This window comes from Chiroxiphia lanceolata, chromosome 3 (genome assembly GCF_009829145.1).
Source record: "Chiroxiphia lanceolata isolate bChiLan1 chromosome 3, bChiLan1.pri, whole genome shotgun sequence".
In the NCBI taxonomy this organism is placed as follows: Eukaryota; Metazoa; Chordata; class Aves; order Passeriformes; family Pipridae; genus Chiroxiphia; species Chiroxiphia lanceolata.
Genome location: NC_045639.1, coordinates 78,369,824 through 78,389,976, shown reverse-complemented (window position 1 = coordinate 78,389,976; position 20,153 = coordinate 78,369,824). Strand labels below are relative to the sequence as shown.

The window sequence follows — 20,153 nt, the reverse complement described above, 5'->3', positions numbered from 1 at the left end:
AGACCATGATGACTTTCCTGCAGTCCCACCTGAAACATATTTGCTGACAAGGAGTTCCAGTGACCCAGAAAGGTATTGATTAAGAATTGTTTTCTTGGCTATGCTTGAACAGACCTGAAACTCAAATGATAAGACTGGAGAGCTGCAAGAGGAAATCCAAAATGGCAAAGGGGATACTGATTTTTTAACAAAAAATCAGTAGTGGCTGAAACCACTACAATACAGACCAGTAAACCTTGGCACATCTTGTTTTTGCTGGGAAGTCAACTGCTGAGCAAAGATGGGACGCAATATATCACTTTTCCCTCTGTGTTCATGGGGTTGGAGCACCGAATAGTAGAATTCTTACTAAATTCTGTGAAACTGCATCTGACATTGCTTGAGGTAGGACAGAGGCTAACACAGTTGCTGAGTAAGCATGACTGGTGGGCCTTAAAATATCTGTATACTATAACAGAATTGCTGAACTAACAAGCTGCTGAGACAGCATAATGAATAGAACATTGCAATAACTTCGTGGCTAAGACAGCTGTAAAAAAAGAAAAGGGAAGAGCTGTCTCTCTGCCAGTTTCAAAGAACTGCCTCCCCAGTCTCTTTGTGTTTGAACTGGAATGTATTCAGCAAAATAGCAGAAGGACAGCCTGGACAGCTGAGAATGCAAGTAGCCAGTGGGTCATGGCATTATAAGGAGATAAAAGACAACTCAGAAATTCATCAATGTGGGGTCAGCAGAAGAGAATCAGCGTTGCAGGTGCCAGGGGCTGAGAAAGGTGAGCATTTTCTCCAATAAGCATGACATACTGGGCAGAATGTGCCTGGATCTCTCTATGCTTTTAGTGTGACTTCTAGGTGCCAATGGCTGAACAGTGACTCATAACCAGAATGCTATGCTGCAAATGACTGTGTGCTACAGAGTTTATCATAAATATCCTCTGCCTTTTATATAATTTTGTTACTTACCTTATAGGATTGCTACAAAGATAGATAGATACATACACACATACATACATACATATTCATTGCCATGTTTAATTTATGATTAACTCGTTCTGTTGCTATAATTGTCTGTAGTCATTAGCTGGGTTTTGTTGTTGTATTGCTGACTTGTAGTTACATTTGCTGTTGCTGTGCTTTCACTTAGTGGACTTTGTATAAGCTACCAGTCAACATAAGGTATTAAAATCATCCTCCTGAACATTGAGGATCCCTGTGGTTTTGCTTCTCCCCACTAAGTAATTTGTATTAGTTATCTAATATTTACAGTTACGTCTTCAGAAAATTAAAAAAGAGCAGGATACTGATATGTAATCATTCATATTGCTAACCTGTTAGCCTGGTTTCTGGTATATTTAGTCCAAGAGAACTAGTAAAACTATTAAATTACCATGATAACTAGCATGTCTGGGAATGCTTTAAAGGGTGGTGTGTTTGAAACCATTCCCAATAGGCTGTTTGGATGTCATCAACATGTTTTGGTTGGAGGGGAGGTTATTTGTGTGGACACAAATTGTGCTATGTCTGTTGGCTATAAGAACCAAACACAAAACCTATTTCATCTAATATAAAACTTACACACAGCCTTATGTGTCTTTCCTGCTCATGTCCATGAAACTTTTGAAACATAGTTCTATATCTTATAGTGAGACTCCCTCTTTTCTCTCTATTATTATTAGAATAGTTTTGCAAAATGAAGCTTTGTGAAAAGTTCCACTGAACAAAGCAGGGCTGATAGCATTTGAATTTTGTATAAATATATGCTAAGATCCTCGAAACTTAAGAGAGCATGATAGTTTCTTGTAAAGGTATGGACCATCTTGTAAAATAAATTAATTATAGATCCCATTCAGCATGTACCAAGAGCCATAAACTGAGTATTTAATTTTTTTCTTTATAATTAAATTATATTATAATATAATATGAGATTTAATATTGTCCTTTACAGAGAGCACATGCTCAATTTTTTCACATCCTTTTTCTTTAGAATATTTTTTCATTTACTTCTCATTTAGTATTTTAATAAAAAGCAGAAAAAGTATACAAAATATAACACACTGAACTTTTCTTTCAAGCACAAGCACAATGTTTATTCTTGAATTAATGAAAAAACCCTATGTCAGCATATTTAACTGAGTTTATATGAATTTGAGTCATTAAACTTAAGTCTAGACTCAGAATGACTTTTTTTCCCTATCATCTGGTTTTAATTGGATCATAATTTTATGTCTTCACAGAATGACTCTCACATGTTACTAGTATTTTGGCAAAAATATCTGTAGAGATATTCCCTCTCACTTCCTATGTAATTTTCACAAATTCTTAAAGATCTATTTAGCACTTCAAGGACTATTCCTCTTCTCTTCTGTTTCTCAGATTAATTTTGAAAATGAAGGGAGGAAGTCCCTCCCATCTCTTTTACAAAGTTAATTTTTCCCTTGTGGGATAAATCAATAAAATGGGATACGTAAAAAGAAAATCTTCAAGGAAAGGCCCTCTGAGCTCACTTCAACCAAAAAAAGTTTGGAAATGCATTGGGGATCAAATATGTTAGTCATGGAAAATCAGTGCCTAAATCCAAGTATACCAGAGCGAAAACACAGAAAGCTGCAGCATTTCCTCCCTCTCAAGAGGCAGCATTTCAGTTACCAGCCATGTTAACAGCAGCTGTTCCTGCTGTGCCTGAGCTGTCCTTGCTCCCCTTAAGGAGTGCACTATTAATGTCCCTGCTTAGTCTGTGCTCAGATATCTGTATTCATATTGGCAGCTATTCCTCGTTTCTTCATCTCCATCACAACACTCAATATATAGCCAAGACACTCTGATTTTAAGATGCCTATTACAATGGAACATGCTAAACAGGGAAAAGTACAGTGCTGCAACTGAAAGCATCAATAATCCCTGGCAGAGAAACGGGCATGCATCATGATATATCTGAATAACAGTAAAAACGTTATGCACATAGCTAAATTATAAACAGTAATAAAGAATAAATAAGAGTTTAGGAAGCATTTTTGTCACTTTTTCTTCCCCCTAAAATGAAATGAGATGAGAACACATTTTCAACATGATATCTGCAAGGATTAGCACTTGTTACTTCATTAACACTTAGTGAAAACTAAGGTTCCAATTAATAAAAACAACAACAAAAAAAGACTCCTGAGTCTGAGCTGAGGTTTCAAGAACAGAAATTAATAAAAACAGACATTATGGAAATTATACTGTCAAGATGTTTCTTCTTGTTTAGCCAAAATTAAGGTGGACTTTTCACTGTACTCACACAAACAAAAAGCAGTCTGTGCTCTGAGAGAGTAAATCTTGTCATCCATAATTTTTCCTCAAAAATGAATTGCCTAAATAAATAAGAAAATAAATAATGTTAAAATGTGACTGGAGAGTTTACTCTGTATCTCTTCTTTCATTCCTTTCCATTTATTTGAAAATCTCTTCTTAAACTATCTCTGCTTTTCATTGTATTTCTAAAGATTCAGTGAAAACCTATGTCACTGCCAACTGCTGCTACACCCGTTTTATTTTCACAGCTCTCTCCAAACTTGTGCATAAATCTTGTTCATGAGGCAAGCTTTTGCTAGTAACCTTACACAAAATAGCCAGTAGTGTCATTAATTGGCATAAGATTTATTCTTTTACCACTGCATGGTTAAAATTTACAATGATGTTTACTGGGGTTCTATGTGTATATTAACAGGAGGCTGGATGCCTCACCGGATTCCTTTCTGCTGTATTCAAAATCATCATAGGTGTTATTTATACCACTTCTGTTCTTAGTGCCTTTGCCAAAAAAGAAAAGTCAGTTCAACACAGTTGTCATCTAAAAATAAACACCAATGAGATCTTCTTCCTGTGGGCTGTAAGGTCATTCTGTAACTCAGCATGGTTCATTGATCTCTTCTACCCCCTGTGCCTTTCCAGATTTATTGGAAATCTGTTCAAAGGAGAATATATCTTACTACCCACTACTCTAGGAACTGCTGCTAAACGCTGAGTAAAAGATTCTCTTCTATTCTCTTTATTTCTTGTCCTTAGTGACAGAACTGAGGAAAATCTTCCCAAGTCTCTGAGACATCAGCTGAAAACAGATGAGCCAAACAGGTTGAATACCTTCTGCTGCTCTTCCTTTGGACAAGTTCACTAAGTTCAGGAAAGATCTTGGGACCAATTCATGTCAATGTGTATCTGTATTGCTTCTGTCATTAGCGTGAAGAGCCTCAAAGTAATTTAAGTCAATCATCGGATTACTAATAAAGAACAGCACTAGGCAGAGGTCAGAAATGACTGCTTTGTATTTACCTTCCTTTTAATATTTCACAGTATTAAACACTACTGGGAAGAGAGAAATCACATTTCAACTAGCAAGAGAGATATCTATACACCTATTTATTTCCTGTCAAACTAATCATATCATGGCACAGGGTAGTTCAAGCACTCATGTAAGCATACGTAACCTATTAGAAAAGATGGAGTTTCATCCACATTCACTCAGTTTATGTCCCCTCTTCACAGTAAATCTTGAAATAAAAGGAAAAACACGAACATGTGCTGGGAGTTTTACTGGAAACTCAGCAGCTGGAATATAACCACTGAGGTTTGCTTAATTTTTTGTTCTTTTCCTTTTTTCTTTCTTGAAAACTAAGTTTTCTAGCAAGATTAATGTATGTGCACTCGAGCCAGCAGCATGTGTTGGGTTAGTACAGCAGTTTATGAGCAGTAGGATCTTACAGTCTGTGGAGCTCCCAAAACAAAGGGCTCACCTTTGGAGTGGCCCTGGAAAGTAGTGTGCAAAAAGGAAGAGAGGCTCAGTACATCAAGGAGAAGAAAGTTGAAGCACTTGAACTCCTTTGATTCCTGCTACAGAGGCACATCTGACAAAACAAATTTGTGTCAGGTTTTTTGCAAAGTGTTGTCTTCTGCTTTCCCCTACTACTGGGCCAGGCAGCTGCATGCTCCTTCCCCATCTGTGCCTCATTCCTCTCTTCCCTCTCTTGTCTCTCTTCTCTATTCTTCTTGATCTTGAACATTCACCAGCTTTTGGCCTGATGTTTTTGCTGCCAAGCTTATAATGGTGGACTAGAAAAGCTATGCTCTGAGTCCTAATAATTTTATACTCTTTTACTCACCAAATAAATCTGAGAGGATAGTTTCTTTAAACCATTATCTGATACACATAATATTAACAGTAGGGTTTTTTCTGTACCTCATCTTTCTTCTTTATCCCAAAGGTGAAGTGGTATTGAGGAGGAAACAGAGTTCAGGAAAGGAATATTTCTCTTTGATTAGACATTCAAACATCTCTGTAGCCATCAGACCCTCTCACATCTCTGGCTTCATGGCTTCTCTAACCTCCATCCAACAGATTCCTTTGCTTTCTGCCCTCAAACAAATATTTAGCTCATACTGTAAACCTTAACTAAATAAACACAGTGGTGTTTGTAAAGAGTTTTTAAGTCCATGGGGTATTACTTCAGCCCTGGAGAATGGTATACAAGAAACTCAGCTGTTGTACTTGAACACTGCAATTATGCAGGAGTTCTCTGTGAATTTATCTTAAAAAGTCTTAAGGTCTTTTGCCTACTATCACTGTTGCATACCACATTTTGTAGTCAGGTTGTAAATTACTTAACTTATTTATCAGTGATTAGAGACAAATTAGGTGGTGAATTGCTCCAATACTAACTTTCTTCCACCCCATGGAAACCAAATGCAGCTCTATTTTCAATGAGGCATGATCTGAACTTCAATAGATACACAGGTGGAGGCTGTCCTCTTTCTGCATACATGTTACAAGCAGAGCAGCAGATTTGCTTGCCTAGTGTGTTACACCTGCATGAGAAGCACATAAATAGTGCTTCTATTTATTTTCTTATTCTTATTTTTATTTTATTTTTTATTCTTATTTTCTTTCTTAAATTGGGTAAACATTGTCATAAATCCATCCCAAAATATTCTCAATTGCAACAAACAGCCAGGGTACCTTCTCAGCATACAGTAATTTCAGCTTAATTTTATAGTCCAGTCCATGAAATAATCAGAGCTCTGCCCTCGAAATTGAATTTGACTAACTAGCCTAAATTCTCAAGACTTCCATGAACTCTATGAGCACCTATGTCTTCCGATATTGCAGTTTCTGCTTTGTAATGCTGGCCAGAAATTATCCATTTGTTTTGCTAAATAGGTATTATTTTTTGGTTTAGTAGCTTTCCCAGGAAATCTAAGATATCTCCACATATTTTGCAGATAAATGTTTAACATTACCTGAAGGGGTATAAAAGCTGTATTTCCTAACACTGTTCCTGGAGAAATATGGTGAGACTGACCCCTCATGATTACGGGTAGTGATGTCAGATGGGGAAAATAAACATGAAGACTAACAACAATATTAAGGAAGCACCAGGATATCACAGCACTGAACACCATAATGTTTAGACACCTTTGCAAACAGCAGTTGGAGATAGGAAAGAACCTTACAAGATGATCCATAATAACCAGCATGCTGAGCCAAGAGCTATAATGCTACAACATGGAAAAATAGCTAATCTAAACTAGCAGAGAAAAGAAACCTCCCTCAAGCTGTGTTTAAATTTCACAGATAAATTAAACTTATTCTCCATTTATACTTTTTCCAAGATGTGTCAAGGTTTAGGGCCTTAGAGCAAGAGGCGGAACCCAGAACTTCCCAACACCATCTATGAAATAAGGTTTTTAACCACAGAGTTGGTGAGCCTTCTCTCCTTCTCTCTTCCTCTCACTCTTCCCTTTTTTAATTCTTCTCTTTGCTGTAGTACAATGCCAATTTTAGTAGGTTTAGTAGGTTTCCCCATAGTGAAATTGCTTTAAAACGAGTTCAAATAGTTGTTAAAATAGGATTTACCATAGATTTTGACTGTCCCAGGCCACACATAGCCAATTGCTTCCTATTTAGGACAAATCATAGGAAAAGTGGCTTTGAGTTATTTCAGACAGAGTGCAACTGAAGTCCAGGTCCTCTGGGTCTGAAACTTACGCTCGAACCACTGACCCTTCTGTATAAAAGGAATGTATTGAAACACATCCTCTTATAAGAACGGCAAGTGTGACCGAAATTTTTGTAAGTGTCCTCACAGCATGCCTGCTGGATAGAACTTGTTCAAGTTTCCTGGTAATGTTGCACCTAAATTATAGGTCCAAGCCAGCCCAAAGCTATACAAACTTGTCTAGCCTTGTTAAAACTGGGAGACTCTTGGACATACACAAAGCACGACTTCAGGTATGTGAGGAACCCTAGTGCTGAAAACCAAGTCACTTCTATAGTTCAAATGCTTCCAGAAGAGTAAGTCATCTGAGTTGAGGTTTAAGGATGGTAAAGCTGACTTATAGTGCTTAACTTCCACCTAACTCCCATCTGGGGAACTGCAGTGATTTCTGAAGCTATACATCAATTCACAACTGTAGGAGAATAACCCAAAAATACTGTTTTCCCCATAGATGCATTATTTTAGTCTCATTCCTATATGCAAATAAAAACTAAACCCATATTTCTCAGCATTATATCCTGAGATATAATATCCTTCCATTTCAAAATCATGTGTGAAAGAAAAAGGCTACTTACAGAACGTGCTGAGAATCTGTAATGATTTTGCAGTTAATGCTTTTATCCAGACATGACTGAACTTCATGCCCTCCCCAAGCTCTTCCCATCTGCTCAGTGAAACATAGGGTAAGAAAACATGTCACTGCTGTAAATTGATCTTGAACTTTCCTGCCTCACATTCATGTCTTCCAAAAAATCCTTAAAGCTGTAAGTAGAGCACTGATACTCAGTTAAGAAGAAACATTGAGTTAGGCAGCCAAAGTCTGTCCATCTTCTTTCTACTGTGAAACTGGAGTCATTTTGCTGAAGGTGAAGGTGTAAGTCCTGATTTATTTGGCCAACAGCATTTCTAATTTATGGCCTTAGTAGATTGGCTCAGGCTCTCTTTGGACTTAAGTGAATAAGTAACCTATAATATCCTCCAAACCAGCGCAACGGGAGCAACTTTAAGTGCTACACTTCACTTCTGAATACACAAGTTTATTGTGCATGAGGGATCTTTTATTTTATCAAGATTGCTGAAAATATAAAAGGAACTAAATATACCTACTCTGAAATTACCTCCAGAAGCACATTTAAATAAGACTTACACAACTCAGTTAGAGGGGAAAGGCAAGTACAGAAAGTGTCTGCTCTGATTTACTGTAAATCTCTCCCTGGGTGATTTTGATGACTCAAGAGCAGAGAAGCTTAGAAAAATATATATGACAGAGTCAGATGCTGTTAACTATAAATAAAAACAATAAATACTGTATCCTCCACTATGAAAGAAATCATAGTGCCTTGAGCACTGAAAGAATAACAATGGCACCATAAGAATATTATATGTCATAAGCATTTACAATTAACAACTGAGAGGAGGGAAAAAAAGTGCCCTGAGTCCCCTTTTTTAATAGACTTTATATTTATGAACAACAAAATTAACAGGCATGGCCTAATTCAAATACTACTGTAAATATTATTTATTAATCAAGAAAGTAACTGAAATATTTTAACACAGCAAAAATTTCAACAGTACCATCTGTTACTCTAAAAAAGCAGTAAGCCTTTAGCTCCTGTAATCATCTCAGTGTAATTGAATAGGTCTATGTATATTTGAAAAAAAAACCCAGGCAAACAGTCCTATTTCTGTATTCTTCCCTCACTTCTTATTTAAGCCAGCCCATTTCCAGAGCCAGATCTAGATCTTAAAGCCCAATCATGTGTTAAATATTAGCATTGGACAAAACTCTGCCAAAGTTTAACAGCCATTGAACCTGCCTGATCCATATACCTTTAATAAAAATTTTCACCAATCATTCTAAAAAATGTTTATTCTGTTTTTAAACTATTTGGACTCTTTGTTCAAGTTCTTTTGGGTTTTACTTATTCTGGATAAGCTGAAGCTTTCAGTAGGATCGAAAAGTCTTTTTCCATAGATGAAATTAATGTCTTTTAAATACCATGAAAACAACATTTAGGTAAAAACAGAGTTTAAAATGCAGTGCAGTATTCTTCACCTAGTATCTGAGAGTGAATACTTAAAATTTTAAAGAAAAAAGTGAGTTGTGTTCACAGAGAAAGTGTGTTAGGCTGAGGTTCAGAAGACATTTGCTTTGCCTTGCCTTTTTCTTGCCTTGGTACCACTCATCTGGTGATGATGTTGGGAACATTACCTGGGCTATACACTCAGTATAAAGTTAAAGCTGCCAGGATCATTTTCTGCCAAGGTTGCCAACTATAATAAACTATGTCTTTAGTTTTTGATTCTTTTAAATGTCAAAACATGCAAGATCTCCTGACTAATGGATCAAAGCCTGTGGCCACTCCTGAACCGTGAATGACATAGGTTTGAAACCTTCCTGTCCTTTACTATAGAAGATTGAAGTTTAGTATTATGCTGGAGCCCTGTTTAGTTTATCTGTACAGATGTAACTTCTGGCTCTTTCTTCTACAGTGTCCCCATCTGTAAGGAGGAGAATATGATGCCTGCTTCCCCTGTGCCACACATCACAATCTCTAAAGGAAAGTGTTAGCTACCTTCCTTAACAAAGAAAATGAACTGTTAGAAGGTACCACATAGTATTCCTCCCCTTGTAATCGTTGTAACTCTTCCAAGCCTACATCAACAGAAACCCATTTATGCCATTACTTACTCTAAAGTGAAAATATGCTGCTGGAACAGTAGCATTGCTTTCTATAATGTCTTCCAAATGTGTTTTACATATTTTGTTAGAGATATAATCCTGAGAAATATAAAGTCAGACTACCATAACTTTCTCATAGTTTTAACTATTATTTTCATTATTAAAATTGAAATCACTACATATTTAATGTTACCTAATATGTCAACTATACAAGCTGTAATTCAGCAATATGTTCTGCCACCAGCTTGTAAGGTGTTTTGTTTAAGTTGAGAAAACTTAATGGGAGTTGTAGAAGACAACCATTTTGTAATCAGTGTCATGGTGATGTGGGGCTATACATTACTTTTAAAGCTTCAATATGCAATCTCTATTATCTAGAAAAGACAGCTATTAGCACCGTGTCTTATTCTTTTGTTTGCCTTCTAATGAGTGGTATTTCAATGTATGTTTTTGTTCTAGTGAATTGGGAAACATATTTTTCATCGGAAAATAGAAAATATTGCTATGCAAAATAATGTCTAATGAGGCATTTTTCACAAATTTTAGGATTCAAAGTTGAGAACTAATGAGTGCCTTGAGTTGAGCAAATAGTAGAAGATTATGTGGCAGTTGAGAACTGCTTTGGTTTGCTATTTGTTAATTTCCTGATGTTCAAATAATTTCCTTTAATAAAGAAAGTATAACTTTTCTCTTTTATATTTAGCATTCCTTTCCACTCAGAACCTTTGGTTTGTAATTAAAAAAAACAGCCAAACAAAAAAACCCAGTATCTGTTTATTTTCCCAGAGTGTTTATAGTGTAAAGTCCTGATCTTACATGGTCTTACATGTGTGAATAATTTTAAGTGGATGAGCAGAATTAAAATGTTTGCAGAAGTATTTATAGGAATAAGGCTTAAATCCAGTTGATAGTCACTGCTTGTGGAAAAAGTACTCTTTTTTTGGCATAGGACTTGCCTTTGTTCCTTCAGATTACTCAGCTCATGAGAAACTTTTCTAAAGTCTGAGCATGTCTTCAGTGTTGGTAGATAGAAAGGGAAAGTTTAGATACTTAGAAAAGACAAGAGACATGGCATGAGCCCTCAAGGACATTTGCTACTTTTATTAATAGAAAAGGCAGGTAAAAGTATTAGGTAAAACAGCTTTTCCTTTCATACCTGTGAAGACACAGTAAAGAACAGGACTTAATGGTTAGATGCAAAGGAACAAAACTCCGTGTTATCATGGGAAAACATTTCTTAAGGTATGTATTTAAGATAAAGATTTTGGTCTCCTAATCTTCTAGGAATACTATGAAAACCACCTTTACAGAGAGACTTGAGTCTGAGACCTATATAGTGGAAGAAGACAGGCATTTTTGACCACAGTGGACTTTCATTTAAGCCAGGAACTCCCTGCTCTTTCCTGGCAGGAGACAGGGAAAAAAACAATAGCCCTGAGACAGGACACTCTGGGGGGGTGAAGTCTCTGGGAGTGGCTCTGTAAGTTGACCTGTCTTCTTCTTTAAGAAGGGCACAAGAGCAGAAGGAAGAGCATGGAGAATAGTGTGGGAATAGGGAGTAAGTGATAACAAATTGCCTGCCTGCAGAGCCGATAGACACCCATGGAGCCTTTTGTGCCTTTTAATTCCCTGGGTACCAGATGGATGTGGTGATGTGCTAATCTTGAGCACCTCTGGACCTTTCTTACCACAAAAGCAGCTGGGAGGCAGACATTTGCACTGTGAACTTATTGTGTGAGATGATTCTCTCACCTCCCTCCCCAACCCCTCCTGATCAGTGCTCTCTTTGATGGATGAAGCCGTGTGTGTGTGTGTGTGTGTGTGTGTGTGTGTGTGTGTGCGTATTCAGGGATGCCTGCAGAGTTTCCCTTTTCCAGGAAAGACAGGGCTAGTTTGAGGAATCTGGCTAATGGACAGTTTTTCAGATATTCCCACAGAAGGAAGTGAACATATGACTAATAATGAATGGCCTGATTAATAGCATAGTTCTGGCAATGATGTCCATAAGAAAAATGGTACCAAAAGTTAAGTTACCCTGAAATGTGCCAGGAAACAGCAATTCAGGGTGAAATAGGACATATTTTTAATTTGAGACACTGCCAGGTTATTTCTGACACCACTATCTTCAGTCAGCTTATTCAGAGACATTCAGAGGCCACACGTGGCTCCCAAAAAGCCTACCAACAAAGAAAAGGTTGGCAATCTCATCCATCTTTCCTGGTATTTCAATTTCTATCTTGCTGGAATTGGAAACACCCCTGAACACCAGGTAGGTATGAGCAGGACTAACTAGAGTCTAAGGGGCAGCAGCAGCAACCTGGGACAAGCTGGATGATTCTGCACTGGATTTGGCTGAGATGGAGGCTAACTTTTATCACAGCAGCCTGTATGGTGCTGTGCTTTAGATTTGTGATTAACACAGTATTGATAATACATCGATGTTTTGGCTGCTGAGCAGTATATGCACAGCAACAAGGCTTTCTCTTTAACTCACTCTGCCCTCTGCAGTGAGTAGTCTGGGACTGGGCAAGAGTCTGGCAGGAAACACAGCTGGTAGAGCTAATATGAACTGGCCAAAGCGGTACTTTGTACCACATAGAGCTATGTTTAGCAATAAAAGAGGTGACTGCTGCTTTTAGATTGGCTGGACATTGGTCTGCTTGTGGGGGGTGATGAAAGATTACCTCTGCATGTCTTTTAGTTCCCCCCCCCCGCCCCATTTCCTTACTTTATTAAACTTCCCTACAACCCGCAACTTTTCTCTCTTTTGCTATTATTTTCTTCCTGTCTTTCTGGGGAAGGAAAGGTGGATTGAGCAAGGGGCTATATTGGTGCTTAGACACTGGCCAGGATCAAATCACCACAGGTCCTATGACATTGGCTCGCAGTTGTGATCTTTCTGGCCTGGAGTGACATATATTTGGTTTGCTTGCACTCTACCATCCCTCCAACCTTGTATGACATGCCAAAACTCTGACTCAGAGATGAGAAGGGAGAAAGAAAATTATTCCTCCAAGATTATGGGGAGAATGTGGCTAGGCACAGTCTCAAGAATGTTTTTTCAGATAAACATCTATTTGGCTTTTCTCCGTCTCTGTGTTTATATGTCCTTGCACTCTGACTGTGAGAACCATTTCTGGAGTCTGAAGGTCATTGAGGGATTTGTAGTCTTATATGATATCTGCTTGTAAGGTAAAGGAGGACTGCTTTGTACTACTGCAGCATTTCATTGGAATAATTTGGATTAGTGGCCTTTCTCAGACGCCACATGCAGATTTTACTCTCTGGTTCATTCCACTTGTTTGTACTCTTCCGCTGTTACTGTGTGCTGTTCAGCACAGCATCTGCTAGGCTACTAAAAGCCTGGAGTCAGCAGCTGTCAGTTTACGCTGTTAAATTTTCCTTTTACTCCTTCTGACTGGTGCTGTGGAAGCAAATACTGCAGCCTCACTCCCCTTGCTTGCCAGGCAGCTGTAGCTCTTCTCAGATTCCAGAGAGTGAATCCATTAATAATTTTTTATCAGTCCTCAGCTATTTGATCTTCCTGTTACACATACTAGTAGAATATGGCTCAGAGATGGTAGTCCCTACAACACCATCACACTGTTGGTCTAGCACCAAGGAAATGTAATTGTGCATCATACTAATGCAGCTGAACGTTGCTTAAGCCCTTCAACACTCATTGGAGAGAGCAGGCTTGAGCTTTTTTTTTTTGTTTTTAAATGTGTTAATTTCCAATAAATTGTTTCCACAGAAATTCCTTTCTACTATCTTGGAAAGAATATAATCCAACCAAACAAAAAAAGTCACATAACTACCATAGTGTTTTATAACTTACATTTTAATGTACATCACTGGAGCTGCTGACTGGCAGCAGTCTAATGGTACAGAACCAAATCAGAAAGCAAACAGCTTATAGTGCAGCTTTTCACTTTGCTATGAAGTATAGCACTGCCAATGGATGTCAAAGATGGGTCCCAAGAAGTGGAGGTGAGAGAGGTAATTACATATAGCTTACTCCCACCCCAAGCCTGCAGATTTCTATGGCATATGAGGCAATGGTTCTGAGCTAAAGTCAGAAACAGTCCTGATGCAGAGGATGAGATAGTTAAATGTATAGTTAAATGCAGTGAAGTACCATTATTTAAAAGATACAAGTTATTGTTGTAAATAGAAAAGTGGGCAGAGTGATGTTTTTCCTTATCTCTTTTTTAATCCTTAACAATTTACTCTCTTCTTTTAAGGAAATTCTTTGTCACTTCAAATGTTAAATCAATGTCACAGGTGCATGGTTCTTTGTTTTCCCTGTAAGAGTGCATATTGCTTTACAAGCAGATGCTATATTTTAATAAAAAGGTATTTTGCACTGAATTTCAATATAATTGAAATGGACATACTATTACATGCTTTCAAGTGTAATAAAATAGATTCATTATAGTATGAGAAGGATTTTGAGTTTGAAAATATATTTTCTTCAGAATATTTAATAGAAAACAACGTATCATTCCCCTATATAAATTGATAGAAACGGGATGCAATCACAGTGAGAATGTGCACCCATTAACAGGACCTGGAAAGGAAGGATTGTGATGAATATGTTTGTGATTTTCACATCTCACAGATAAATTCTATCAACGAGAAATGAAAGTCATTTATACCCTTAAAAAGAAAAAAAAAAGAATACAGGTTTATGTGAACTGTGTGGTAGGTCCTTCCATTCAAGGACTTCTCTGCCTAGCAATACCTCATAAATTGGAGTAATAAATACTCCATTTGCTTGCAACTAAATCTGATACAAAAAACCACTAGAGATTAAGATGTGGCAAAAGTAAGTGAAGTGGGATAGACACTGAATAAAGGGATTGGTGTTTTTATCACAAAAAAAACATAGGTGGATCTTAAGGAAGGCTGAGTTCTGTTCCTGATTTGTCTGCAGAGGGTCGGTGTATTCTTGATCAAATCATATAGAGACACTTCTAATTGAAGATGTGTACTTATTTAGCTGTCTCTGTGACACATCTAAAAGGTAATGTGGGATTGTGTAACTCAAGCCAATCAAACTTAGACAACCATATGTTTTTAAAGGTAGGCTTTAGTGTGGTTACAGAGAGAAGATGCAAAGCTCTCGCTTACTAGATTATTTGTAAATCACTTTAAATCACTTTATTGACAGTTACCAATTAGTTCTTGAACTACTTTAATTTTGTGTAGTCTTTTGTTCTCCAAAGTAGTTTATGAAAGATACCATGTCCTCTCCAGTCATGATATAAAATCGAAACCGTGGAAGTAATTTGCAAGAGGTTTTGTGGATGCCAGACATTTTCATGGATTCAGACGGCAACTAAATGCATCACAGAAGACAAATCCAGGAGCTATCAAGGAGAAAGATTATAGCCTCAGTTCAGAATTCCCTGCACACTGCTACAACCTCTGTTTGCATTAATACGAATTATTACATGCATCTATTCTTCCTCTGCTAGCCACTGTTAGGAAAAGGGCAGATGGAACATGACTTCAACCTAATATGCTCATTTTGATTATTTTAAGTACTGAATGACTTCCCATCACACCAAAGTAATTAATTTCATATATTCTTTGAATGACAGTGAGAAAGGAATCAGATTAAGAATACAGTAACTAAGTCAGTGGTGTTCTCAGACTTGTTTCTGTTTTTACCCAAACCAGTAAAGACTGTGACTTGCTACTTCCTATTGGCATACCTTTCAAAGAAACTGTGATAAGCTAATGGTCACATCAGTCTCATCATATAGCATACAGTGCAAGAAATGGACAAAATCTTCCATAAAAAATACAGCTATTGTAGACTGCTGATTCCTTTTTATTCTGAAAGAAGACATGAAAATTATTGTTCTGATTGCTTACTCTTTTCTAGAAATAACTGCAACAGCCAACTTCAGTAGCATATTGTGCCAAATTGTAATTATCATGGGTGTGGTATAAAACCTAAGATGTGTAGACAAATAGACTTCTCATTTTAGAAAGACCCAGGTATATAACTTGCTGCAATTTCAAATGACAAATAAATCTGGGAGCTTTTAATGTTATACTAAAAATCCTCTCTCTGCACAATTTTCCCTTTCCTCAAGGTAGTTTCCCCCCTTCTATTTCAACCCCCAAAACTTCTATGACTCACTTAATGTTTTCACAAATATTCCACACTTACAACCAGCATAGCAAGGACTGAAGAAGTGGCTGTCCACGGCTTTATCCAATACCAAAAGTTATTTCAATGAAAATAGAGTACAAAATTCATTCCCACACTTCACAACTAGGTCTTTCAGAGATTGCAGCTTTTGAACAAAAGTATTATAAAACACAGAAGGAACCCCTTGAGTTTTGATATTTGAGGAAATTGTCTCTCATATAAGAGAAATTCTCATCTGAACCAAAGGATCGAAATTGTTCCACAGTTTATAACTGTTTATAACATTCTGTTTAAATAACACATAGAAGTCAAATGCATAGAAAATTCACTGCAAGTTGCTGAATGCCATAGCCTGGCAGAGGAGAGTGCCGTAGTCCCAGATCCACTCAGCAGTCAGACTGAGCTAAGTACCTATCCTAGATAGGCATAAACTTACATATGTACACTTCCACAATACATATATACATACTTACATAACTGGCCATAAAAATTACCGCAAACAGAAACATTCACACAGATATAGGTAGCACAGACAGCTTTGCTGTTTCCACCTCTCGCAGCTCAGGATGGTCTTTTAGTGGGCAATTTATACACATAGTATGGATCCCCTCAGCAGTTGGCTTTAGATGCGCAGCCTACACAGCAGCTGACCACAGTAGCAGACCCCTGGATCCTCTTGTTTCCCAGTTTCGTCATGCACAAAAACACAAGACACAAATGAGTCTGACCTCTGCACCTCACAGTTTCCCCAGTTGCTGGCTTGGATCACCTGTGTCCTCTCAGACCACACTGGTCTCTACAGTTGCTCCAATACTTCGCTCCTAACCCTCTGCCATACTCACCAGCTAGTCCAGATGGACTTTAGCCAGTGAGCACATGCCAACATGTACCATTCCAGCCTCTCTAGTTGCTGGCACCCAAGAAATGTAGTCCCTATGATCTATGGTCCCCAGTTCTGTCTGCTGACGTTCAGGTCTCCATGCACACACATGCATGCCAAAAATAAGAGCCTTACTCAGAAAAATAGTTGGAAATAGAATCTGATGGGAATACAGGACAGTCTGAGGTGATCAGACAGTGCATGGCCAAACATGTTGACCAGCAGGCTGATGAGAGGTACCTGGCCCTTTTTATCTCTTTATGTCTCTGTTTTCCCATTGTTACTTCACAAGTCATCCAGATCCCTTCCTTTCCCTGCCTTTGGTTTCTCCTCTAATTGTCTCATAACAGATTTGTAAAATTTCAAAATACTCCTCCCTTCACCCCACACCAAACTGCCTACCTTTATAGGCAGTATCCACTCTCAGTCTGTAAGGAGGCCTGGAGACCCTCACCTGTTGACTGATGGTGATGGGTCTCAGTCACAGCCCAAGGGGCTGACACACTCCTGAGATGCCCTGGGAGGGGCTGAGTTGGAGGAACTCATCCTCCTGCTTGCTGTTGTGCCTCTGGGCTTCTTCAACTGTGTGATGACCCTTTAATCACAAAACCCGTCACAGTACAAATCTGTCTGAAATTGCTTTTGTCTGTTTGTTTTGCAGCTATGTCATGACAATGCCATGTTGCAGGTCTGGTTGTGTAGGGACAAAAGCACATTTGCAAACCCTGTAGTATCATATTTCAATAATCTCTATTCAGAGAGGAATCAGAAGTAAAATTTGTCTGTTTACCTATTCATGGCATCTCCCTTGCACCTAAATTTTATAATTCCTGTTCTAAATTAAGTGGGGACCTTCGCTATGTGGAATGAAGTCAGACCCTTTGAGAGTCTCAAAACAGACATCACCTCTTCTGACCAAATAAGTTGCTTAATCTTCTTTAGGTCTAACTGTTAGATGAAAGTGAAGGAAGAACGGAGAATATAGTCACCTAGGGCATGTCAACAGTAAGATTGTCTCTTCTTACATAAAAGCAGTTGTAGAGAAATGGAAACAATTTATAGCATCTTGAGGAAGCAACCTAAGCCAGGCCAGACTAATTACAGACTGAAATGGCCGATATCTCTCCACTGATAAAGGCAATCCAGGGTGATAAACTCAGATGTAAACACTGTAGGCGTCAAGATTTAATCTAATGAATCTCACCTTAAACTCATTAGTTAGCTGTGTAATAGAAGAGAATGGGGTGCTGCTATAAAAAAGTTTGAAGTCACCTGCCTTTCAGCATGTGTAATAGATATATATATATTAACATGAGAACTGATGAACTAGAAACTGAAATTTCTGTACTAATAAAGTGTCTAAATAAGGTAAAATGCATCTCTTTCAATATTTTTTGTATGACAGAAAGGACCAGTAAGCTTAACAGGTGTTTAATGCAAATATGTTTGCATTACTTTTAGAACAGCATGAGCTTAAGCCAGAAAACTCCAGTCCAGAATTTTCAAAGGGGAAAAGTTTTAATTTTTTTAAAGTTTCTATTTTTTTCTTCCAGATTTTAGAGGATTTATTAATTAGAATCTATGAAGACAAGATTAGAAAAAAACCCCAAAATTAAACATCATCATGTTACAGGTAAAGAAACCAGGGTTTTGTTTGTTTGCTTGTTTCTGTTTGTTTTGTTCTGTTTCATTTTTCCAGGAACAATATTCCTAACCACTAGACTACTAATTCTTGTCTTGTTTCTGTCACATGACAAGTCAGGACAAGTTAGTCACATTTGCCTGATAAAGGCAAATCTTGGAGGAGCTAGGCAACATATGACTTAAGCAATGATGAAAATTTTGGCTTTCTGCTCATAAATTCATGTTCAGTGTTTCTTCAGGTACCGCCTTGATTTGATGTGGTCATTTAACTGCAGCTTACTTAAAGGCAATTTTTTTTTGTATTACATTAGCAGTGATTCATACACTACTTTGTTTTTTTTCCTTTTTTCTGTCCTTGGTATGCCTTACAAATTTTGCTCCGTATTGCAGTTCTTGTCATGGTTCCTGTAAGACTGATTTGGCAGCTGCCAAGGTGCAGTCAGAGGTGAGCTCCATGATAGGGAAGTACTTAAGCACAGGTGACAGGCTGCATGGCAGCAGCAGCATGACATTTTATCTGGAGATACAGACAATGCGGGCAGTAGCACATTGCATTTGATACACACAGGAGACAGCTGTGGTAAGTGTGGCAGTGTACAAGTAAGTGCTTTGAAAGATTATGACAGGTAAAATCTGACTTTTATTAAGAAATGGGGGAGAAAAAACCAAACAAATAGATTCTATACCTTGAGATCAATTTCATCCTACATTAAATAAGTTATATGTATACTGTACATACACTACATTAGAAAATAGTTTCAACACAGTCCCAGACTTTGAAAAGGCTTGAGCCTCCCTGCCTAATGTGCATTAAATATGACCTTGTTCCATAAGTGGTTCCACCAGTTACACTGACATGAGTAAAAGTGGCAGTGGTAGTTTCCTATTTGACAAACACAAAACCAGGTATGAATCACTCATTTTGGTTTGTTTCCCTTAAGACAGATTTAATTTCTGTGTTGTTCATAATTCTCAGCAGCAAAAAAACCAATAAATAGAATACTGAACTTCTGGAAAGTTAGAAGTCATGTGTTCAAGAATGAGTACTAATATCTCTCATTCATTCATCATTGAATTTTATTTTAAAAGACCTTGAAAGAAAGAAAATAAAGGGTAAAATGGTTCATTGAGACCCACCACTGGCTAACCATCTTTTTACTTATTTTGATCTTTTTACAGATCAACTCCAATGTTGTCAGTGCAGAAGAGCCAGCAGTGGAGGTGGCTTTCTGTAACACCAGTATCCCCCACAGCTGGAGTCTGGACAAAAACATTTCCGTCATTCTGGAATGCATATGGAGAGATATCAAAGAGATATATGTGCTACTAGGCTTTTTTTTTTCTTCACAGTAACCTGGATTCATGACATTTATTCTAAGCACAGCTGTTACTGTCTTTCAGCTGTAAAAAAAAAAATACAGAGAAAAAAATCCTTTTGGCATATTTTCCTCCTGTATCTCTGCTGTATAAGGTTTGTATTTGATTATATAGTGGGTAAGATCCTTAATAAACTTAAATCAATATAGGTTAAATTGAAATAAGTAGAAATAAGTAGAATTAAAATAAGTAGAATTATGCCACTTAATATTTTACAATTTTTAAAATGTAGACCTTGTGACATAGCCAGAAACTTTTTTTTTGTACCAATTACCAGTAAGTAAAAAGAAATCTGGCACAGGATAAGGAGATGATATTTATCTGCATAAATAGCCTTTATGCTATGTTTCTTGTTAAGAGCTTGCATTGAGGTTTCAT

At 37.5% G+C, this 20,153-nt stretch overlaps 1 long non-coding RNA gene across 1 annotated transcript; it reads left to right on the top strand.

Annotated features, from left to right (window-relative positions):
- The first annotated feature begins 4,432 nt into the window (after nt 1-4,432).
- LOC116784576 lies at nt 4,433-19,831 on the top strand. The gene is made up of 3 exons (XR_004356153.1): nt 4,433-4,600; nt 18,308-18,387; nt 19,578-19,831. It is a non-coding gene; the product is annotated as an uncharacterized LOC116784576 (long non-coding RNA).
- Nucleotides 19,832-20,153: the final 322 nt, after the last annotated feature.